Here is a 21,837-nt window from a genome sequence, read left to right on the forward strand (position 1 = left end):
AATAAAGAAGATGTGCTACATATATACAATGGATTATTACTCAGAAATTAAAAATAATGAAATAATGCCATTTGCAGCAGCATGGATGGACCAGGAGATTATCATACTAAGTGAAGTAAGTTAGACAGAGAAAGACAAATACCATATGATATCGCTTACATGTGGAATCTAAAAAAATGATACAAATGAACTTATTTACAAAACAGAAACACTCACAGACTTAAAGAACGAATTTATGGTTACCAGGGGGAAAAGAGGGGGAGGGCTAGATCCGCAGTTTGGGATAGACATGTATACACTACTATATTTAAAATAGATAACCAACAAGGACCTACTGTACAGCACAGGGAGCTTGGCTCAATATTCTGTAATAACCGAAATGGGAAAAGAATTTGAAAATGAATGGACACTTGTATGGGTATAACTGAATCACTTTGCTGTACACCTATAACTAACACATCATTGTTAATCAACTATACTCCAGTATAAAATAAAAATTAAAAAAAATAATGTAACCAATGAGAAAACAATAAAATATATGCACTCTATAAAAAAAAAAGAATAAGGTCTTCTCTGAAATTTCAAAGATGGGGATATAAATGTTCCTGGCGAAAAGCTGAGGTGACAGTGTATTCCAGGTAGAGAGAATAACAATAAAAAGGTAATAATGTGGAAAATCTTGAGCCTGAGAGGTGAAGAGAAGTGAGAAATTACAAGTAGTTCAACACTACTGAAAGGGGAATGGGGTGACTTTTGAGGGTAGCATTTGCCTGGGAGAGTAACATGAGATGAGGCAGGGAGAATTGAAAGGTACCACAACACAAAGATATTTTCTTATAGACAATAGGGACACACTGAATAATTTTAAATGGGGGAGATGAATGGAAAAGGGATCAGTAATGAGGGTCTGAAATAGGTAAAGAGAAAAAAGGCAGAAGATAAGACTTTGTGACTGTTTAAAAGTGGGACCAACCAAGAGGATGGTCTTCTCATTCTGTGGGAAATATTGGGGACCGTCGGGCTTGGGATGAGAAAAGCTAGCTCCAAAATCTGCCAGCAATATTGTGCCACAAGTAGCAGAGTTTTCAAAATATCCTTAACATTATCTCATCAAAGTGTAAATGTGGTTTTGCTTGGCCTTTCAAACCTTATATATTCTCTCACGTGTTTGACAATCCCACTCTACGTCATCAGAATATATAGCATCACCTACGGGTACCTGCATGTTTTCACACATCATTAGAGTGTTATTCTCCCAGGACCATGGTAGACACAGAAAAATAAAGAAAACAGGCAGGAAGTAATATCCTATGTCTTATGCTATCCCAGCAGTTAGTAAAAAAATATTGGTATTGGCTTTCTTTGCTTTCAGTACTGCTCTTCAAAACAATACCAAGATTCTTTCATTTCCTTCTTTGTTCTTTTGTGAACTTTTTTCATATTCTTTACAACAAGCTTGAATTTTTTTATAACCAGAAAAAAAATACTTTTTAACAACAATAATACCACCCCCCACAAAAAAAAAATCCTTGGGAGGTTGTGGGGAGTGGTGAAACAGCAAACAAAAAACACACCCACCGTATAATCACTATGTAGAAAAAGGTAGGGTAAACATACAAGAAAATGTGTGTTGTCATGATACTGTAACACACCATCCGTTTGAGCGCAGTATAAAAACAAGGCTGGTACAGAGCTGCAGCTTGAACCTTCCATGCTGCTGTATGGAAAAAGCACCACTCCACTGGGCTAACAAACTTGGCTTTTTTATAGTTGAGGCTTTAAGAGACACTGCAGAGAGTTGGCCTACTTTAATTCAACGAGCAATAGCTCCCCACATAATATATGGGTAAGTTTACTCAAAGCACTTTTTATCAGCTGTCAATCTGTTTCCTAGCCTGCATTTGGCTACATTTCAGGTAGCAAAGGAGAAAGCAGGGATTATCCTAAGGTTTTTGCCCTAGGGGAACTAACTGTTGCCTATTACTTTAGTGAATTGTATGTGAAGTAACTGCTGTTCTTCTACTATGTTCTGTAGTATTATTCACATAAATCTTATGTAAAGCTAGGTCTATATACAATCTACTCAGTTTAGTCAAAAGTGGGTGATGTCTGTATACGTGTACCTACATAGTTGGAAGTGGTGGTTATGTCATTCATCCCATGTTGAGACATCAGTGAAGGTATATTGATTCCTTCCTCTTGGAATCTGTTCAGTGTGTCTGCCCACATTCTCTAAGAATTTTATGCCATCCGTTGTTTTTCTTCTCTACACATTGAAGGCTGATCTCTTGGTATTCCTATAGTATTACCTTACTTCAAAGTCTTTTGTGAATGAGTTTCTTAAGTTTCGGCGAGTATTTCTGAAAATACAAACTATTCTACCACCTTTTTCTCATCTTCTCTGAACTCTAAATTTCACTGAGGTTCATGTAAGGGTGGCTAAAAATGGTAGGACAGAGAAAGTGAAAGAGAGACGGGTGGGGGAGAGAGAGAAAGAGATGCACACATTAACCAACAGTTTTCTCTTATGAACAAGAAAATTGGCCATTTTCCTATTAGCATATGAGGAACCTAAGACTGTCCCTTGTTGTCAAGGCAACAGCTGTTCCTTGGGTAGCCTCAATAGAAAAGAAGCCAGAGCAATCTTTATAGGATCAAGTCTTTTTTATCATCAAATCATAGAAAGGAACCTTGAGAGTCTACCCAGCTTATTCTCCTGCCTTTAGTTAAGACCTACTAAAATAATTTGAAACTAATACAAAAAAGTCTTATTTTAAATAATTCTGAAAAGATTACATAGTTTTACTTGGTAATCATTTGCAGTATTTTACATTTCACACTACTTGTAAGGTTTTTTTTCTATCATTCTAACTTAAATCTTCCATGCTGCAGTTTGAAATCCATTTCCTATTGTTCTAATCTCAGTGAAAATAAACAACTGTATACTTTCTAAGAGAGTCTTGCCTGTACTTGAAAAATAACAAAAATGTCTGACAAATTCCTCAAAGTGAATAATGCGGTTCTTTCATCTTTTTAGCCATTTGTATTGTAGGTCCCCTCTGATGAAGTCCTACACTCTGCAAGACCATCCCTAATTAGGGAACCCAATTAAGTAACCCTATGTTGTTACTTATCTGAAAGGCTGATCAGTGGTGCCCCAAAAGAGCAGGACACCACCCCATTCTCAGTCTATCTACTCAAGGCTTTCAGGTTAACTTAATCTGTAGAATTACATTCATCATACAGTTGTTTCGCACAGATTGGCTGATAGAGCTTTTTCTTCTTGGTTTGAACATAATCATTCATTTTGCACTTGGTACTTGGGCAACTGATTTTTCTCTTCAAGTAGACTACTATCACCTTTCCTGGTAGAATCGTATTTTCTTGGTTCTTTCTTTCAAGGTGAAGCTCATGCTCTCGCTCCCTCACACTGGCAGGTTTAATGAGCATACTTTCTGTGCCACTGTCCACGTCACTAATGAATATATGCTGAGCACTAGCCACAGGAAGGCAACCTGGAAATATTTTTTTTTAAAGATATCCATATTGGTCAGCAAGGCACAAAAAAATTTATCACCTCGAACCAGAAATATCCTTCTCACTGGATTTCCTGTATCATTTTGGCTTATTACTTTAGTTCTTCAGCCATGGATGACATACTTTCTGGTCCTAATTTTCCTTATCTTTAATGTGGAGGGACTGCAAACATAGACTAATAGTTAGCATTTATTGATCCCTTTCTCTATGTGAGGCACTGTGCTAATCACTTATATCATCTCATTTCAGCTTCCTAACAATCCTAAAAAGTAGATATTTATTGTCATTCCCATTTTACAGAAAAAGAAAGTGACGCTTAGCATGGTCAAGGAACTTTCCCAGGATAACATGGCTACTGGACAATGGAGCCAGATTTTGGCCTGACCTCCCACACTCTTAACCACTCTGCCATGGGAGCAGGAAAATGGGTACTCCACTCACATGCTGTGCTCTAAGCATATAAATTGGTAGACTCTTTCTGGAAGGTAAGAAAAGAATCCAGAAAGAATCCTTTAAAATGTGCACATAATTTTCTCTGGTATTTATTTTATAATACTATGTGCCAGGCACTGCCCTAAGCATTTTTCAAATATTAAAAATAAACCTTTATGGCAACATTATATTTATATTATCTCTATTTTACAAAAAAGCAAACTGAGGCACTTAGAAACTAAACAATTTTCCTAAAGTTTCACAATTCATAAGATGTGAAGCTGGGTTGTGGCTGATGGGGTTATGGATGGGTGATTTTTTTTCTTGAATATATCTGTATTTTTCTTCTTTTTTTTTAAAAGTGAAAGTATATTTCTTTTCTAAATAGCAATTCTTCATTTAAAAGTAACCTAAAGAGATTGTAGTAAGGTTTCTCTGGGGTCTTTTTGACAGTGAGGTGGTGCTTACATTACATAAGTTTATAGGAAAAGCCATGCTTGGAACAAACTTTAACTGGAAATCTATCTCCCTGGCCCATCCTTTATAAATATCAGCCTAGCAAGCAAGGAGGATTACTTGATTTACTTTAATGAAGTTATGTGATCTACTGAACAACCCTAATTTATGAATTTGGAAAACCTCATCCTAGATCCATCAATATGGCAAGTCTTTTAACTCCTCTTGCTACATCTCTGGGTTATGTTGAAGGTGTTTGTGGTTCTAGGATACAGTAATGGTTAAGAGCCAGGTTCCAGGGATCAGGCTTTTATAGGTTCAATTCCTAAATCCACCACTTATTTTAGCTGTGTGAACTTGAACTCTCTAGGCTTCACGGGGATACTAACAGCATTAAGCATTAAGCCCTATGGCTTTTGAGAGAATTAATTAAGATAATATATGTAAAACACCACTATGTCAGGTACACAGTAGTTACTCAGTAAAGGGTAGCTGTTTTATTATTACTTTTTATTATTGTTTAATGTTCATTTTAAAAGTACAGTTGTGGGCTTCCCTGGTGGCGCAGTGGTTGAGAGTCTGTCTGCCTGCAGGGGACACAGGTTCGAGCCCTGGTCTGGGAAGATCCTATGTGCCGCGGAGCAACTGGGCCCGTGAGCCACAACTACTGAGCCTGCGCGTCTGGAGCCTGTGCTCCGCAACAAGAGAGGCCACGATAATGAGAGGCCCGCGCACCGCGATGAAGAGTGGCCCCCACTTGCCACAACTAGAGAAAGTCCTCGCACAGAAACGAAGACCCAACACAGCCAAAAATAAATAAATAAATAAATTTAAAAAAAAAAAAGTACAGTTGAATTCTCTAGTAAAAGTTACTGTGAACTTTCTTCAGGTATGCTCACCTGAAGAATTTAAATTTTTCTTTCATAAGGAGATGAGGAAAAGGGCATCACTTATGATCTGATCTATTTAAACTTGTTAAACCTCAATATTTTAAATGATCCCTATGGTTTTCTAAGATCAGTTTTCTTTTTTTTTAATTTTATTTATTTATTTATTTATTTGGCTGCATTGGGTCTTTTTGTTGCTGCACGCAGGCTTTCTCTGGTCGCGGCGAGTGGGAGCTAGTCTTCGTTGTGGTACGCTGGCTTCTCATTGTGGTGGCTTCTCTTGTTGCAGAGCACAGGCGCTAGGCGCGCAGGCACAAGGGCTTAGTTGCTCCGCGGCATGTGGGATACTCCCGGACCAGGGATGGAACCTGTGTCCCTTGCATTGGCAGGCGGATTCTTTTTTTTTTTTTTTTGGCAGGCGGATTCTTAACCACTGTGCCACCAGGGAAGTCCCTAAGATCAGTTTTCATAATCAATGTGATTACTATACCTATATTGATTAATAATGATTGTATGAACTGTTCAGAATCCATAGTCAATCTATACTTGTTTTGGCTATGCCACAGACTGTTTTTGCATATAGACTTTTGCATATAGTCTCAAATTAAGCTGTGGACCCTCATACACCCTAATCCTCATCAGACACCCATGCTATATTGTTTGACTATTGCCAGTTTCCATGGAAAAGGAACATCAGATTAAATTCTGTGTGTTATGGACAAGAAAAATATCAATGAAATAGCTTTATCCTATAGCACTCTATGGCCATTTCCAAGAGAGACTTCTTCCATGTTTCCATGCCAGTGTAGGGAGGAATGAATGAGTGCACACACATGTGCTTACACACACACACACACACACACACACACACTTAAACTTCTTTTTAATAAAATAAATTAAGAGAGTACTATTTACATCCTTCCAGCACTGTTTCCTCTGAATTCTGAAGAAACAGCTTGGGGAAAACCCTTGCTGTCTTTTGCCAATAGAGTTGTTACACTAAAATCTGAACCGGCTTTTCAGCTGGATTTGGTCATGTGAGTCAAAGCAGAGCTTGTGTTGTTATATGTGTCCCTGCCTCTCTCCACTCCCCCACATTAGTTGAGCCTCACTGCTCTTCCCCATAATCCTCCCAGCCCCACTCTCCAGGTTTGCTGAGCCTCACTGCTCCAACAAGTAATGCACTTCTGACACAATGGGGGACGGCAGGGGCAGTGCAGGGGAAATCAGATAATGCAGACACCAGCTTGACACACTTGCTTCCCTTTGAGTGCCACATTATAAACTGGCCAACTGAAACATGAAGGTATTATGCTGTCTTATCTGGTGGTTGAAAGGGGTGCAGCCTCCTTAATGGTAAGGTTTTGGGCTTGCTGCCAAAGGATTCTCACTTTCGCTGCTTCCCATGTTCACCCAGAGTGCTCTCTCCTCCCCTCTGTTAGCTGTTTTGACTTGAACATGCTCCCGGATGAGCGATGATAACCTGTCAGGACCAGGTGTTGTCTCTGCCACACAAGTTTTATGAAGAATGGGTCAATTCCAAAGCCAATTTAGAAATGTGTACAACTGGAGGGACAGTTTAGGGACTCCAGGATACCTTACAGATAACCTAGATTTCATAGAGCTTCCCACATGCATGCACCTCGCCTGGACTGGCTTTAGTCTTCTCCCAGGGAAACCTGTCATTCTTGGATCACTATCTTCCTATCTCAGAGAAGAGCGTGTAAACACACACACACACACACACATTCTTCAGAGTGAGAATCTACATGAAATGGCTCCAGGGTTGGTTTTTTTCAGCAAGCTTCACAAGTGAATCTGATGCCTAATCTGTACTTTGAGAAAGACTGCCCACAGCATTCCTATAGTCCCATCTAGAGACAAACTCAAGGGCTAACTTTTTAAATTTATGAGCCATTCTGATACAGCAAAAACACGCTGAAGCTCAAAGTTCCTCTTATTGCTGACAGTAATCAATAATAAAATGTATAGCACTACTTTTGAAAAAATGTCCAAAACAGGCGCCTAGTTTTTATTAACTGTTATGAGTAAATGGCTTAATATGCCAGCACCAAAAGCACAGTCTTCCGACAGCATAATTAATTCTACAAAGACCAGCACACAGACCATCATCCAGTTGTTGTTTGTGTGACCCTAAAGAAAATTATTTAAGGTATCTGAAGTTTGGTCTCATTATGGGTAAAAGGTGTTCTCTATTTATCTCATAAAAATTTCTAAGGTTTACAGATAAGTAAAGACCCTTGGTTAACACGCAGTTCGTGGAGAGGAGCCCTCAGTTCAGGGTGGCTCCCTTCCCTCTCCTGTTTCTGAGCCTCACTTACAAACAGCTAGACTTTGCTTTCCACCACGCCAGAGGCCTTAATGTACCTGTTCGTCCATGATGCTACATGGCCACTCTATTTAAGAGCTCAGGAAGGTAAGACACACCATCCTCGGAAATCAAAGGCTTGTATAGGTAATATTTCATTAAACCACGTAGAAGCCTGATGTTGAAGGAGGCAAAGATTCTCATCTTCATTTTACAGGCACTTGAATTTTTTGAGGTTGTATGCTTCTAAGAAAATAACCAATCTGTGACCAAGATGTAATTAAGACCCACAATTTCTAATTCCCAGGCTTTGACTCCAACCTCTGAAAATGCTTCAATTCAATGAAGCTAATGGCACTTTGGTCTCCGGCATTAGATCCTGTTATCAATGACTTCCACATGGAAAGATCATTCCAAAATGTGTAATTAACCAAGAAAATGCAAATAAACCAATTTGTACCTGCTATTTAGAGGTAAGACACAGAGATGGCTTAAGTTCATTATTTGAAAACTAACCTTTTCTGCTTTGAATGTAGCTTATGTTCTCCACTTGTTCACATATTTTTCAAAAATTACATTTTCAGTGAACTATTGTAGATCATTTGTGATTCTATTACCAGTGCAGAACCTGAATGGAGAGAGAAATACATGTCATCAGACACAATAGGAAGAAAACCCTTCTTTGAACAACATTTAGCAATTCAAAGTAATAAACATTTTTAAAAATTCTACTGTGTACTAGGCACTGTGCTGAGTGGGGTATGAGACAAGCTCCCAGTCTAGTCCCGTGGGAAACACGGTAACACTTGGCAAATGTTACTGAATGATTGAACCTAGTGGAATAAGTAAATACTTAACTATACCTTTGGAAAAAGCAGATGGTAATTGTGTAATAAAGCAGGTCTATAAGGTTACAGTCTAGAAAGGCTGCAAAGAGGAAGAAATACTTAATGTGGACCTGAAGACTATTCCTTTCAAGCGACAGAGACTCAATTCAAAGTGGTTTAAGGGGAAAAAGGAGATTATGGTTTACCACTATTAGAACAAGGACTGGAGCACCTTGACTCCCTTAGTCTCCCACCTCTCTTATCTGATTCTTTTTGCATGTCAGCCTCATTGTCTCCTACTACATGTGAGCTTTCTCCTTGTCGTAGGGAACATGGTCGCTGGCAGCTTTGGGCTAAACATCATTCCAAAGTAATGATTCAGAAAGAAAGGGTATCCCTTACCTACCTTCAGTCTTGGAAGGACTCCAACTGGCCCAGCTGGGGTTACTTGCTCACCCTTGGATCAATCACTGGGGCCACAAGCATGATGATGTATATGGCCTAGGTCGGTGATTGGCAAGGCTTTCAGAAACACATCACTGCAAAGGGAGAGAAGCAGGTTCTCCTAGAAAGAGGAGTTCTGGGTAAACCAAAAGAATTAAATCCACTGCAGTCTAGAAAAACAAATTGGCTACCCCCATGCTAAGATGGAAACTAAAGTCATTCCAAGCAGAGAGTTTGAGCAAAAGCAAGAAGAGGGAAAACCCAGTGCGTGTTGAGGGACTGGATGGCATTGGTGGTACACAGTGGGAAAGAAGGGAAGGTTGCTGAGGTCAAATAGTGTGCATATTTGAAGCCCTGTAAAGAAGTTGGTGCTATGTTCTCTAAGCAGAGTATAGTTTTTTAAGGTTTTGAGAGTTACATAATACATTCTACATTTTAGAAAAATAATCTTATCTCATGGAGGATATGCTGGATAGAAATACTGGAGACAAGGAGATTGGGTAGGGAAGGTATGGTGGGCATGTTGTTTTGTCTGAAAGTGTTCATTTCCTGGTGAGAACTTCCTCTCCACTCTGTGCAGTCTTGGTGGGACTGTCAATCAGTGTCCCACAGAACCACAAGGTTGGGTCAATTTTAGTGCTGCATTTTCCTGGGACGCACAATTGGTTCATGGATAAGCATGTGATTCAAGCAGAGCCAATCTGAGTTCTTTCCTGAGGTTAAGCCATAGATCCTTTCAGTAAATATAGTCTAAAGATGTAGGCTGAGAGTTCCCAACAGCCATCCTGCCATTACACAGAAAGAGTCTGTGTAAAATAGAAGCCAACATATGAGAAAAAATAGAGGTGAAAGGAAAAGAGCTCTACAACATTGTGTCAGCCCTGGGTGACAGTGTCCTGAAATTCCCAATTACATGTGTCAATATCATTCTTCTTTTGTTTGTCTCTTAATTGCATTTATTTCACACTACAACTGCATACAAAAGGTACCTGTCATTAAACAGCTATTACATACTAGGCATGGTACTGGGTACTTTATGTACATTTTAATATTAAATCTTTACAATAACCCTGAAAGTAAATATTATGATTCCTCATTTTATAGAGGGAAAAATCATGACCCAAATAAATTAAGTAACTTCAAAAAATTTATTTAAATATTAAGAGTTGGAAATGATATTCTAAAGGTTTGTTCAACTCCAAAGCCTATATTCTTTTTACTTTACCATATCTATGCTACATTGCTCTGTACTGTTAGAGAGCAATATTCTCAATAAGAAATAATAAAAGCGTGAACTAAGGCAATAGCAGCAAGAATAGGAGGAAAAGGCAGATTCAAGAGACATTCAAGAAAGAGAAAAAGTAGTTCCTATTGATTTTTTTTTTCAAAGAATTTTAAATGTTGAGGAACAGTAAGAAATCTAAGATGATTCTGAAATCCGGTTAATCTAAGTACATATAGGAGGAAAGGCTGATTGGAAGGGAACAAATCATGATTCATTTAAAGTGTGTGTTGACTGTTGGTGGGAACATAAACTGGTGCAGCCACTGTGGAAAACAGTATGGCGGTTTCTCAGAAAACTAAAAATAGAACTACCATATAACCGAGCAATTCCACTCCTGGGTATATATCTGAAAAAAAATGAAAACACTAATTCAAAGAGATACATGCACCCCAATGTTCACAGCAGCACTATTCACAATAGTCAAGATATGGAAGCAACCAAAGTGACCATCAACAGATGAATAGATAAAGAAGATATGGTATATATATACAAATGGAATACTATTCTGCCATAACAAGAAGAAATTTTGCCATTTGCAGAAACATGGAAGGACTTGGAGTTATTAAGTGAAATAATCAGACAGAGAAAGACAAATACTGCAGGATATCACTTATATGTGGAACCTAAAAAATACAACAAACTAGTGGATATAACAAAAAAGAAGCAGACTCACAGATATAGAGAAAAAACTAGTGGTTACCCACGGGGAGAGGGAAGGGGGGAGGGGCAATAGAGTGGTAGGAGATTAAGAAGTACAAACTATTATGTATAAACTAAGCTACAAGGTTATATTGCACAACACAGGGAATATAGCCAATATTTTAAAATAACTATAAATGGAGTATGACCCTTAAATATTGTGAATCACTATATTGTACACCTGTAACTTATATAATATTGTACATCAACTATAATTCAATTAAACAATAATTTAAAAATAAAATAAAGTGTGTGTTGAATATCCAAGTGGAGCCATCCAGTGAGTTAAGAATACAGTTCTGGTGATCCAATAGATATATAGGCTTGAGACTAATATATCTATACCAGTGTTTGCCTCTGGAGTGGATAAGACTATTGGCAGATAGCCCATAAAGTGAGAAATAAAAGACGGCAGAAGGTGAACCTTTTAGATTTGAAAACATCAGCATTTAAAGAGTAGGGCTTTGTTCCTGCTCCCTCCCTCTGAAGTGCCCTTCTCCTTTGTGTACCTTGTGTATATATAGTCATCTGTAACAACATTACACAATCATAATACCTCTTCGAGGTTTTGTTGGCTCTTCCATTCTTCATCCTCTAACAGAGGGATGTTGTTATGTTCATGAGTTTGTTATATTTTTTAGATTCCACATATAAGTGATATCGTACAGTATTTGTCTTTCTCTGTCTGACTTATTTCTTGGTGGAAGTATACAAGTCAAACATTTGATCATGTATTGTCTAATTTACTCTCCACTGACCATATAACAAAATGATAAGATCATTTCATACTAGAGCTCTTTCACTGTCTCCACTTTTGTTAGGCTGTGGTAAATGCTCTACGTTCAGTTGGTGTGAAGAGACACTAAGCACTTGTTTTTTATGGCAGGTATATCTACTGCTGCTTTTCAAGTGAATAACAAAACCCATTTTCCCATAACTCAGATATCTGTTATGTACTCCTGATTTAAAGACATTTTTTCTGAAATGTTTCTGCTTTCTGGGAACACTCAAACACAATGTTCCTGGAACACAGGGAACACTCAAAATATTGTTATAAAGTATAAGGTCAATTTGGCATTATCTATTAAGAGACTTCAAGATGTGAGTAACTTTTGATTTAGCAATTCCCCTTCTAGGAAGGTATCCTAAAAAACAATCAAAGGCTAATATTGCATTTAAAAATGTTCATTGCCACAGCATTTATTATGGTGAAAAAAAACCCCTAATGTTCTTCAATAGGGAAATGGTTCAAAAATTATAGTACAGTGGATTATTGTCCTGTCAGTACAATCACATTTTTAAAGATTATATGATGACACAAGACAGATGTATACAACAAAATGTTAAATAAAAAATTGGGACACAATTACACATATAATATGAAGCCAATTTTGTGACATGTACACATAAGAAGATTGTAAAGAAATACAAATATTTCATGCTATCAAAATTCAGTTCCTGAATTCAGATAATAAGCTTTCAGACAGTTAGAAATACCTGTATGTTAGAGTAGTAACTATCTCTAAGTGAGAAATAACATTATTTTCTTCATCTGCTTTTGCAGATTATGCACATTTACTAAATTAAAATGCTTTCTTTATAGCTAAAAAGTTATTATGATACAAACATTTCTATTTTTACAATAAGAAGAGATTAAACGCATTTTTCTTCTAACCTCAGCTTTTAGAAGGTCACTGCATCCCTGTGACTCTATATCATTTCAAATCTAAGTTAAGGTACTTTTTCTTCTTTGCTGTCAGGTAGTTAAAGAAATAACCTAAACCAAACATAACTAAGTAAAGTAGCCTACCGATGCCCCAGCCACATGAGTCATCTACAGTCGTCTCTCTTCCCAGTCCACACAAGTCATCCAACCCTAAGAACTGTATATGCTGCCTCCTTAGTGTTCTTCAAACTGTCCACTTGTTTTCATCTCCACCACTACTATGTTCACTTCACCACCATTTTTCTCCTAGATTATTTCACAGCCTTTTAACTTGCCTGACAAAGTAAAATCCTTCCGAGGCTTCCCATACCCACTGTTCAGGGGATAAAGTCTCAACTCTTTAACACAGTTCAGGACAGCCTCATCTTCTGGTGTCTACTTAATTCTCCAGCCTTATATCTTCTAGCCTCCTTGTCACACTCTATGCCCTGGCACATGCAAACAGTAGCACCAGAATCCCTAGAACATGTCATGTCCTCATTCACCTCTTGGTCTTTGTACCTTCTAGTCTCTATGCTTAGAACGTTTTTTCTTTCTCCCTTTCCCATTGTGCTTAACAATAGCTGACGTCTGATTATCCTCCAGGTCTTAGTTGAGATAGCTCTTTCTATCAGGAGGCTTTCCTTGACCTCTTGGTATGTGTAATATGCCCTTCCACTTGCATCCATGGCATCCTGTTATAAGCACTTTTGTGTATTGTGCTATCAGAAAATATGCTACGATAATATGTGGTATGGAATATAGTATAATGTATTTTATTGTAACTATTTTTCTTTGTATGTTTGTTTACTTGTTCATAATTGTTTATTTGTTTGTTATTTCGTTCTCCCTGACTAGACTGTAAGCTTCTTGAGGAGAAGTGCTCTACTTATTTACTTCTATAGTCTCAATGCCTAGCACAGTGCCTGATATATACTAGGGGCTCAATCATATCATTACATGATTAAATGGACAAATGAATGAGAACATCTCAAAGCCAGATAAAAATGGCTCTTGGGTTACCAACTAGACCCTGAGTTAACGCAGATGGAGAGCAGCCACTATTCCACTATCAGCATGGATGGACGAGCACACTCTTTTTAAATAAGACATAGTGAATAACATGGAAAGCAGACGTTTGTTTAAGAAATGAAATAAATGAATGTTAACTGATCAAAAATGTCTAGCTAGCTTTAAATATATCACTCACTGTTTTTAATTAAACTGAATACCTTTATTTTATCTTTACCAGAATTTGATGTCATCGAGGATTTTTTCCCTTGTGATTTCTTTAAATTTGTTCAATGTCTTTTCATTGTAATGAAGGGAAAAGGCGATGTAATACTCCATTGCTGCAACCCCCCAAAGAACATTCTACACAAGTGACCCTTGTTATGTATTGTGGAAAATGGGGGTCTGGGTCAAGAGACTTTGGGAAACACTGTTTATTATTTCCTGCTCTTAGAAAGGTACAACAGAGATGACATATACTAAAGGCTGAGAAAAATTTGTTAGCTTAACTTTTTTTGAAGCCTGAATTATCAAACCTGTTCAAGCTTGTAGCCCAACTAAAACATTTTAGAAAATGCTGATATATGGACAGATGATGGGATTCAAGGTCAGGAGACCAGGCCCCAGTTCTATCTGTACCAGTTCCTACAACTCACTTCAGTGCCAGAGCCTCAGTTCCCTGATTTGTAAAATGAGGAAGTTGGTCTAGACAGTGTCAAAGATCCCTTTCAGACCTAAAATTCTATTTCAATCATGTCAAATAATTTGTCTTTCTACTTTGCATAAGAGATACTTAAGAAAAAAATATATGTCAAGGATTATTTAAGGTAATCATAGAGAACTAAATTTTTATTACACTTACATTCTGCTTTTTAATTTTACATCATCATCTAGACCTCTAGATGGACATTCAGATAACTGAAACCTATTTGATCCTCACTCATGAAAATAAAAAATAGTTAATTTGGCCCTCTCTGCAATGGTCCTCTTAAATACATAGTGCCATTTTCTTCTTTTCCCTCCTGATAAGTAACTGAAATAAAACTAATGGATATACAAGTACAAAGATCATAAGGTTGGGACCTCTGAGTCTGACAAACAAAAAGCCGATTCTACATCTGCAGCATGCTGTAGACACATCTGGCTTACTTTAGCTCACAATGGAGTAATATGAATTGTGATAAAAACCACTATTTGTGCAAATGCAAATAATATTCCATCTGCTCAGGACTTTTCTTTTTTTCTTATATAGCTTTTGTTCCAGTGTGGTAAAAGCCTGTTTCTTTACCCTGAAGTGCTCCTGCTGATGAAGAGTGAAGTACATGACAATGAACTAAAATCCATTATCAAACAAATACAGTGAGCTTTTCAGCAAGTCATCACAGGGAATGTTGCCTTTTTCTCTGGCATTAAGTTGAAAGCGATTTGTGCTCATGCAAATAAGACAAAGTGGTGGGCTTTTTAAATTTATATATATATATATATATATATATATATATATATATATATATATATATATATATATATATATATAATGTTCCATACACTGTAGCTTGCTTTGTAACTCTGCCATTTTTATATCTCTCTTGGTGGGGGAGGGCAGCAGAGAAGCATTTTGGCAGCCTTCTTTAGATTTCCTTTTGGTTTGAGTAGTGATAAGTTCTCAACAGAAGAATTTGAGCTCTGCCTTATGCTGTGTTGAATAACTTACTTGGGAATTGGGAGAACTGCCTTCCCAGCTCCTGAGAAGAATCTAGGGCAGGTTGGAAGGAAATTTAACCCCTGTGCTGCTGAAACCATAGTAAGTTTCAAGAGATTCAACTTCAGGATTTGCTGGTGGTGACAATCAAAGGTAAATGGTCCGGGACTTCCCTGGTGGCACAGTGGTTAAGAATCCGCCTGCCAATGCAGGGGACATGGGTTCAATCCCTGGTCCGGAGAGATCCCACATGCCGTGGAGCAAGTAAGCCTGTGCGCCACAACTACTGAAGCCCGCACGCCTAGAGCCCGTGAGCCACAACAAGAGAAGCCACTGCAATGAGGAGCCTGCGACCGCAAGGAAGAGTAGCCCCCGCTCGCCTCAACTAGAGAAAGCCCGCGCAGCAACAAAGACCCAATGCAGCCAAAAATAAATTAAAAAAAAAAAAGGTAAATGGTCCAAGTTCAATCTTAAATTAAACATTTCTGAGTGCTCAGACATTCTTTTCAGTGCCCTGGGCCTAAATCTGAGGGTTTTGTGAAAGTCATACTCGTCCTAAAATTAATAGGCTATTTCTCTATTTTCAGGAAGAATATCTATATGAGTGACAATTATACCACTGCTACTATTATTACTACTACTACACAAGACATTGATAAGCCAACTCCAGAGAACAGTCGAATTCGGGGAAATGTATGAAGCCTTCTTTTCAGTCCGCTTCGCCCTTAGCTTTGCCCTTTGTTTCGCTTTCTTGTCCCCTTCTCCTAAGGTCTATGATTTCTATTTCGATGAAACAGAAAAAAGCAAAAGAACTTGATCCTTTCTTCCTAAGATCAGAGAAGTGGGGCAGAAAAAAATTATAAGCTTGTATGAGCATGAAAACACACTTTTGTTTTTACATAAAAACTGAAGATTCTTCTTTTAAATAATCCAACTAATATTTTCATCTTTGTGAAATTTGAAGAATATTATTTTGGAACAGAGCATTTTTGGAGGTTTGTCTTTTTATAATTTTTATAGTTTATAGATTTCAGGTTATGCATTTCTCTTTTTAAATTTTATAATGCTATTTTCAATTAACATTGATTTGTGAATGAAGTACATATAGTATATTGATTTGTGAGTTTGATTTGTGAATGAAGTACATATAGTGATGTTAACATACAATGAAATAATAGATGTAAAAGCACTTGAATTATTAGAGAAAAGTTGCTATGGACATCTAAGATGTTAGTGCTCTTAATGCGTATAATTTATAATTCTGGGGGAAAAAAATGATTGCCAGAAAATGAACATTATTTCCTTTCTAGAGTACATTGTAAACATCAACAGATGATTATTTTCTTATAGTTGAATTTCTAGGACATATATTAAACTACATTTTACAGCCCAAGTAAAACCTGAAATTAAGCACTTGAATACACAATTCTGTTATATTGACAGTTTTGCAGTTAAGCTACCTGCAAATATTAACATCATTCCCCAAAGAGTTCAATTTCACAGCTAAAAACCTGATCTAAAATGAATTAGTTATTTAGAACCCAAACTTACTAAATTACAGCAGTTATGTTGGTATAGTGTTTGTAATTATATTTACAATTTTGTGGTGTATTTTAGAGCTACTAAGAATTGTAAAGAGATAAAATAATATTTGCCCTAATAAGGCCACTTTTACCAAAGGTGATTTCCTTTTATGTTAAGGCAAGATAACTTTTCACTTTTCCTGACTTCAAAGGAAAACGCATTATTCCAAATATGTTTTAAACTTTTAACATAAAACCCTTACACATTAAACCATTAATATACGATTGGTCAGGAAAATGTCTCATTCCACTCACAATAATGCCTCAGTTTAATTAGACCCTGAAAAGTAAAGGATTTAAATTCAAATCCTGGCCAACATTAATTATAGAATTCTTAATATTGTAGCATGCCCTTTACTAAGTTCCTAGGATATGTCCTGCGCTAAATAAAAAAGGAAATGAGCTTCTGGGGACAAAGGACTGATTTTTGTAAAATATTGTATGTATTGATAACGTGGCATATCATTCTAAAGTCCTCTCTCAAGATTAAAGAAAACAAAAAAACCCCACAAAACTCTGAAGTCCTAGAACTTTGAATTTTGAAGAACTGGAACTTTGTTCCAGTGATCTTTTTCCACATGCACAGGGAACAAAAGACCTGTTGTTTCTAACAGCTGTGACTCTTGAACATTTTATCAGCCTATTTAGTGGGGAGATCACTCTTCTATGGCCCTTCCTTAATCCTAGTTCCATGGAGAGTTGGTCCACATATAGCAGCTACAGACACTGCCAGGCAAGAAGGATTCCTGGGTCATTTCATGGACAGTAGGAATAGGATCTAGCAGTGACTGAGAGCAAAATGCACAGGCACGTGCCAGGCCCTCTCCAGGCCGATTCTGACATTCTTGTCAGCCTCTTCTCACTTCCATTAGACATGACTTGTTTCCAAACCAATCAATCAGTCAACAGGTTTTTATTAAGCATTCATTTTCATATCAGTACTTCTACGAACCACACCCAGGCAACATCTGAAGGGCAAAAAGCACTGACTATATTCACATTCACATCCAAGTTCTGTCAATTACAAGCTGGCGATGTGACCTCCTTGGTCAGTCCCTTAGTTGCATACGTGGCTCAGTTTTCTCATCTGTAAAACAGTTGTAATAACTGCCCCGTTTACCTCTTGACATGGTTCATGAGAACTAAAAAATTAAGTTATGGAGAGAATGCTTTGGAAATTGTAAAATACAAAGCATACAGAAAGTAGTATTATTGGACTTCATTCTCTGTGATTTATACATTTCTGTAACTTCTCAAAAAAGGGTCTTAAATAATTTTAAAACTGCAAAAAAAAATCTATCATAAAATGCACTTCAAATATCAAGTGAACACCGTCAACTCTAACTCTGGTAAATAGTCAAATAAATTAAAATTTATTGTGGGACAAACAATAAAAACATTTTATTTTATTTTCCACTTATTTACTTCTTACTTTATTTCAGTCAAAAATTTAGACAATGACTCTGAGTTTCCAGAAGTCAAAAAGAAACAATCCCAAGTCAATTAATACGTTGCAATTTGGTCTTAGATTAAAGGAATTTTTAAAAATTCAGTAGGGTGTCACTAGTGTTCAGTGCAGAATTCTTTTCTGGTATTTCTAAGGATGTTTATATGTTTTTTCATATCCTATATTCTGAGAAAACCTCATTTAAGAAGTTGGGATAACAGGAAATGCATTATAATCATTCTTCATGAGTGAAAGCTTAACAATCAACACAGAGACATGACAGGTTTCAAGGAATCCACTGCCATCAGGTCAAAAGCAGAAAACACTGAGCATCAGAGTAACAATTTACCCATTCTGAAGCATGGGTCTGTGGCTTCCTCACCAATCTCAAAGCCAAAAAAAGAATATTAAGTAATTGAAATGTATATTATAACACACAGGCAGTAAAATTGACACACTCTGCTCATAGGAGAGAACTTATGTCAGTAATTCAAGCCAATCTAGTTGTTAATGAACATTTCTAACTTGTTTCAGGACCAAAACTGATTTGAAGCAGCAAATTAGGAAGGGAGAGAAGGGCTGTAGAAGGGTATTTCCCACAAACAGAACTTAATATATTAACAAGATGTGACAATATAGAAGAAAAAGAAAAGATAGAAACACCGTAAAAAGCAAAGCACGAATTTAAAAAGGGCAGCTGTGCAGAGCTCTTTACGGATGTGGCAAATGGTCTTACACACGTCACAGGAGCAGTCTATAGGAATTTACAGAAGACTCTTGGAAATGTTTGCTTAGTACATAAATGACTGAAACTCATACTAGAAAAATTAAAATATAATAAAAGGGTTGATTGTTGAGGGTTTAATCCTTAAGAAGCAGTACAGTTTGGCTATATAGTACAACTCACTTTCCAAGAATTCAGAGTACCCAGATATAACTATATTTTAACCTTTTTCAAAACCATCTGAATCTTTATACAAATAAATGATAATATTACTGGCTCTCTTTTGATGCTGAAAGCAGTTAAGGCAATACTTCATGTGATTTTGTTACACTATGATAAATTCCTAGTTCTACCCCCCTTCACTGGCAGAAGTGGTCTCATTGATTTAACACTGCTATTCCTCAATTTCCACATTAGCACCAACTACTCTAGTTTTGTGCTTCTGACTGTGATTATAAGGTTTGTAATCAATACTGGGGCCAGAATAAAAACAAGAGCCTCTACATTCATAGCAGTTTATCAACTAGAATATTCTATTTCTTAGGATTGGCTTTCAATTGTTTTGACATGTTACCTCATGATGGCTCTTTCCAAAAAAAAATTAGATTTTTTTTTTTTAGCAGCTCACAATTGATATCTAACCGATGTATTTCAGTGAAGGGCATTCATATGCCAGGAGGACATAAGACAATTTATTGACATATGGTAGAAATAATGAGTTTATATTTATCTTTATCTTGAAAAAGGAATAAAAGAACCCTATAATATTTAATACACAGTTGACACTGACACCCTAAATTGGTCAACCTATCATAAAAGGTTTGTCAGTTTGGCTGAGGGAGGTATGTGGTTTTAGCAATGCCGAGGGTCAACAGAAAAGCCTTAATTCACCTACAAGCTTTCAGCATATTATGACCTATTGCAGTTTGTGCATGAGGCCAAATATACATACAGATATTACTTTAAAGAATAGAGTCTTTACAATACCTGACGTTAGATTGGGAGAGAAGCCTGATATATTACAGATTTTGCTGGTAACTTCTTCAAAAAGTACTTAAAAGAGTGGTTGAATTTAAAGTACAGTTGTGACAATTTTTTTAAGACAACTGCTCATGATTTATTGACCTTTCTGAGATGATATGGGTTAGGTAATAGTGTGTGATCCAGTAGATGTTTTTATAAAATAAATATATTTAATAATGATGCTATTAGTGGGGAAGGGTTTTCTGTAACATTAATAAGTGAACAAAATAAAATTATTTTTAAATTACTTATTTCGTCTTTATCTCTTCCGAGTTCCTTCCTATTTTGTGAATTTTTATAATGTATATAATGTTCAATGTTACATATATTATGTCTAATATATATTTTTATTTATATATCACATAGATATTTACAGTAATGCATCTGGTAAACAAATATATTGAAGCTGCATGCTTAAACATTTTTGCTAATAGAGATGTGTGATCAACTAACTCATGCATAATGACAGTAACATTTCGTACCTAATGACATTGTAATGATGACAACCACATATTGCTGCATTCCTGGTGATATTCTAAAGCACTATGGAATCATGCTTTTATTTGCTTAGCACACTAAACTGGGAAGAGATAATATGTATCAATCAGGATGCTTTCAGTTACAAGTAACAGTAACCTGCCAGAAGTAGTGTGGGCTTCAGGCAAAGGGAGATAAGGGCTCCAGGCTCCACCTTCTGTTATTTTCTTAACTTTTCCCGCTCTTTGAGTCAGCTGTAGTCCTCAGGCTGCTTGCCTCATAATCTCAAGACGACTGCCAGTAGTAGACAGGGAAATGGAATTCCTTGTTCATGTGTAAGGGAAATGTGCATGTGTGTCAGAGAGAGAGACAGACAGACCAAAACCACTTTTACCCAACTGTTAAAGTGCAGGAAGCTTCTTGCCCAGAAGCCCTAAGACTTTTCTCAAGTTTTATTGGCCCAATTGGCTTAGACAAGACCTTATCTAAAGCAGTCACTGTTAAGCATGAAAAGACTATCATAAGTGGCCACTAAAGAGTTGGAGTGGAATGCCTATTGAAGAGTAAACCATAATGTTCACTAGATACTATTCTGCCCATTTTACAGATGCTTCCCACTTTACTTACCCCAAATGGGTAAGAAAGTAGCTTACCCAAGGTTACCTTGCATATGAATCACTGACTTGAGTAAAGTGATCATTCTTGTCCTAATCATAATTATCAGTTATTGCAATTATTATTTTATTATTGCCAAAACAATGATAAAATGATGAAGATTTGTATTGCATAAAAGAGCATAATATTAGGGAAAAACTATCTACAGATAAATAGATCTAATCGATAACTGAGAAGTAAGTCAGAAACTGTCATAAATCCATGAGACTTAACCAGTATAAGAGATGGGAAAAAACCAACTCTCTGATAGTAGGTTGGCCTACTGCATGGAAAAAATAAAACTAACACCCTACCTCTTCATAAATACAGAAATAAATTTCAGATAGTTTGTATAAAATGTAAAAAAAGAAACTATAAAAGGAGAATTAATTTTAAGCAATAATTTTACTACTGTCTATGAGTAAAATATTTGAAAGTAATATATATATAAGTATTGAAGTTTATAATATTATAAATAAAGGAAAGGATTTATTTTTTAATATAAAAACATAAAACTATATTAATTTTAAAACATCATAATGTTAAAAGGCCAAAAATAAATGCAAAATACTAAATGGTTTTTATTTTAACATATAAATAGTTCTTATAAGTCAATAA

This window comes from Balaenoptera acutorostrata, chromosome 4, assembly GCF_949987535.1.
Source record: "Balaenoptera acutorostrata chromosome 4, mBalAcu1.1, whole genome shotgun sequence".
Lineage (NCBI taxonomy): Eukaryota > Metazoa > Chordata > Mammalia > Artiodactyla > Balaenopteridae > Balaenoptera > Balaenoptera acutorostrata.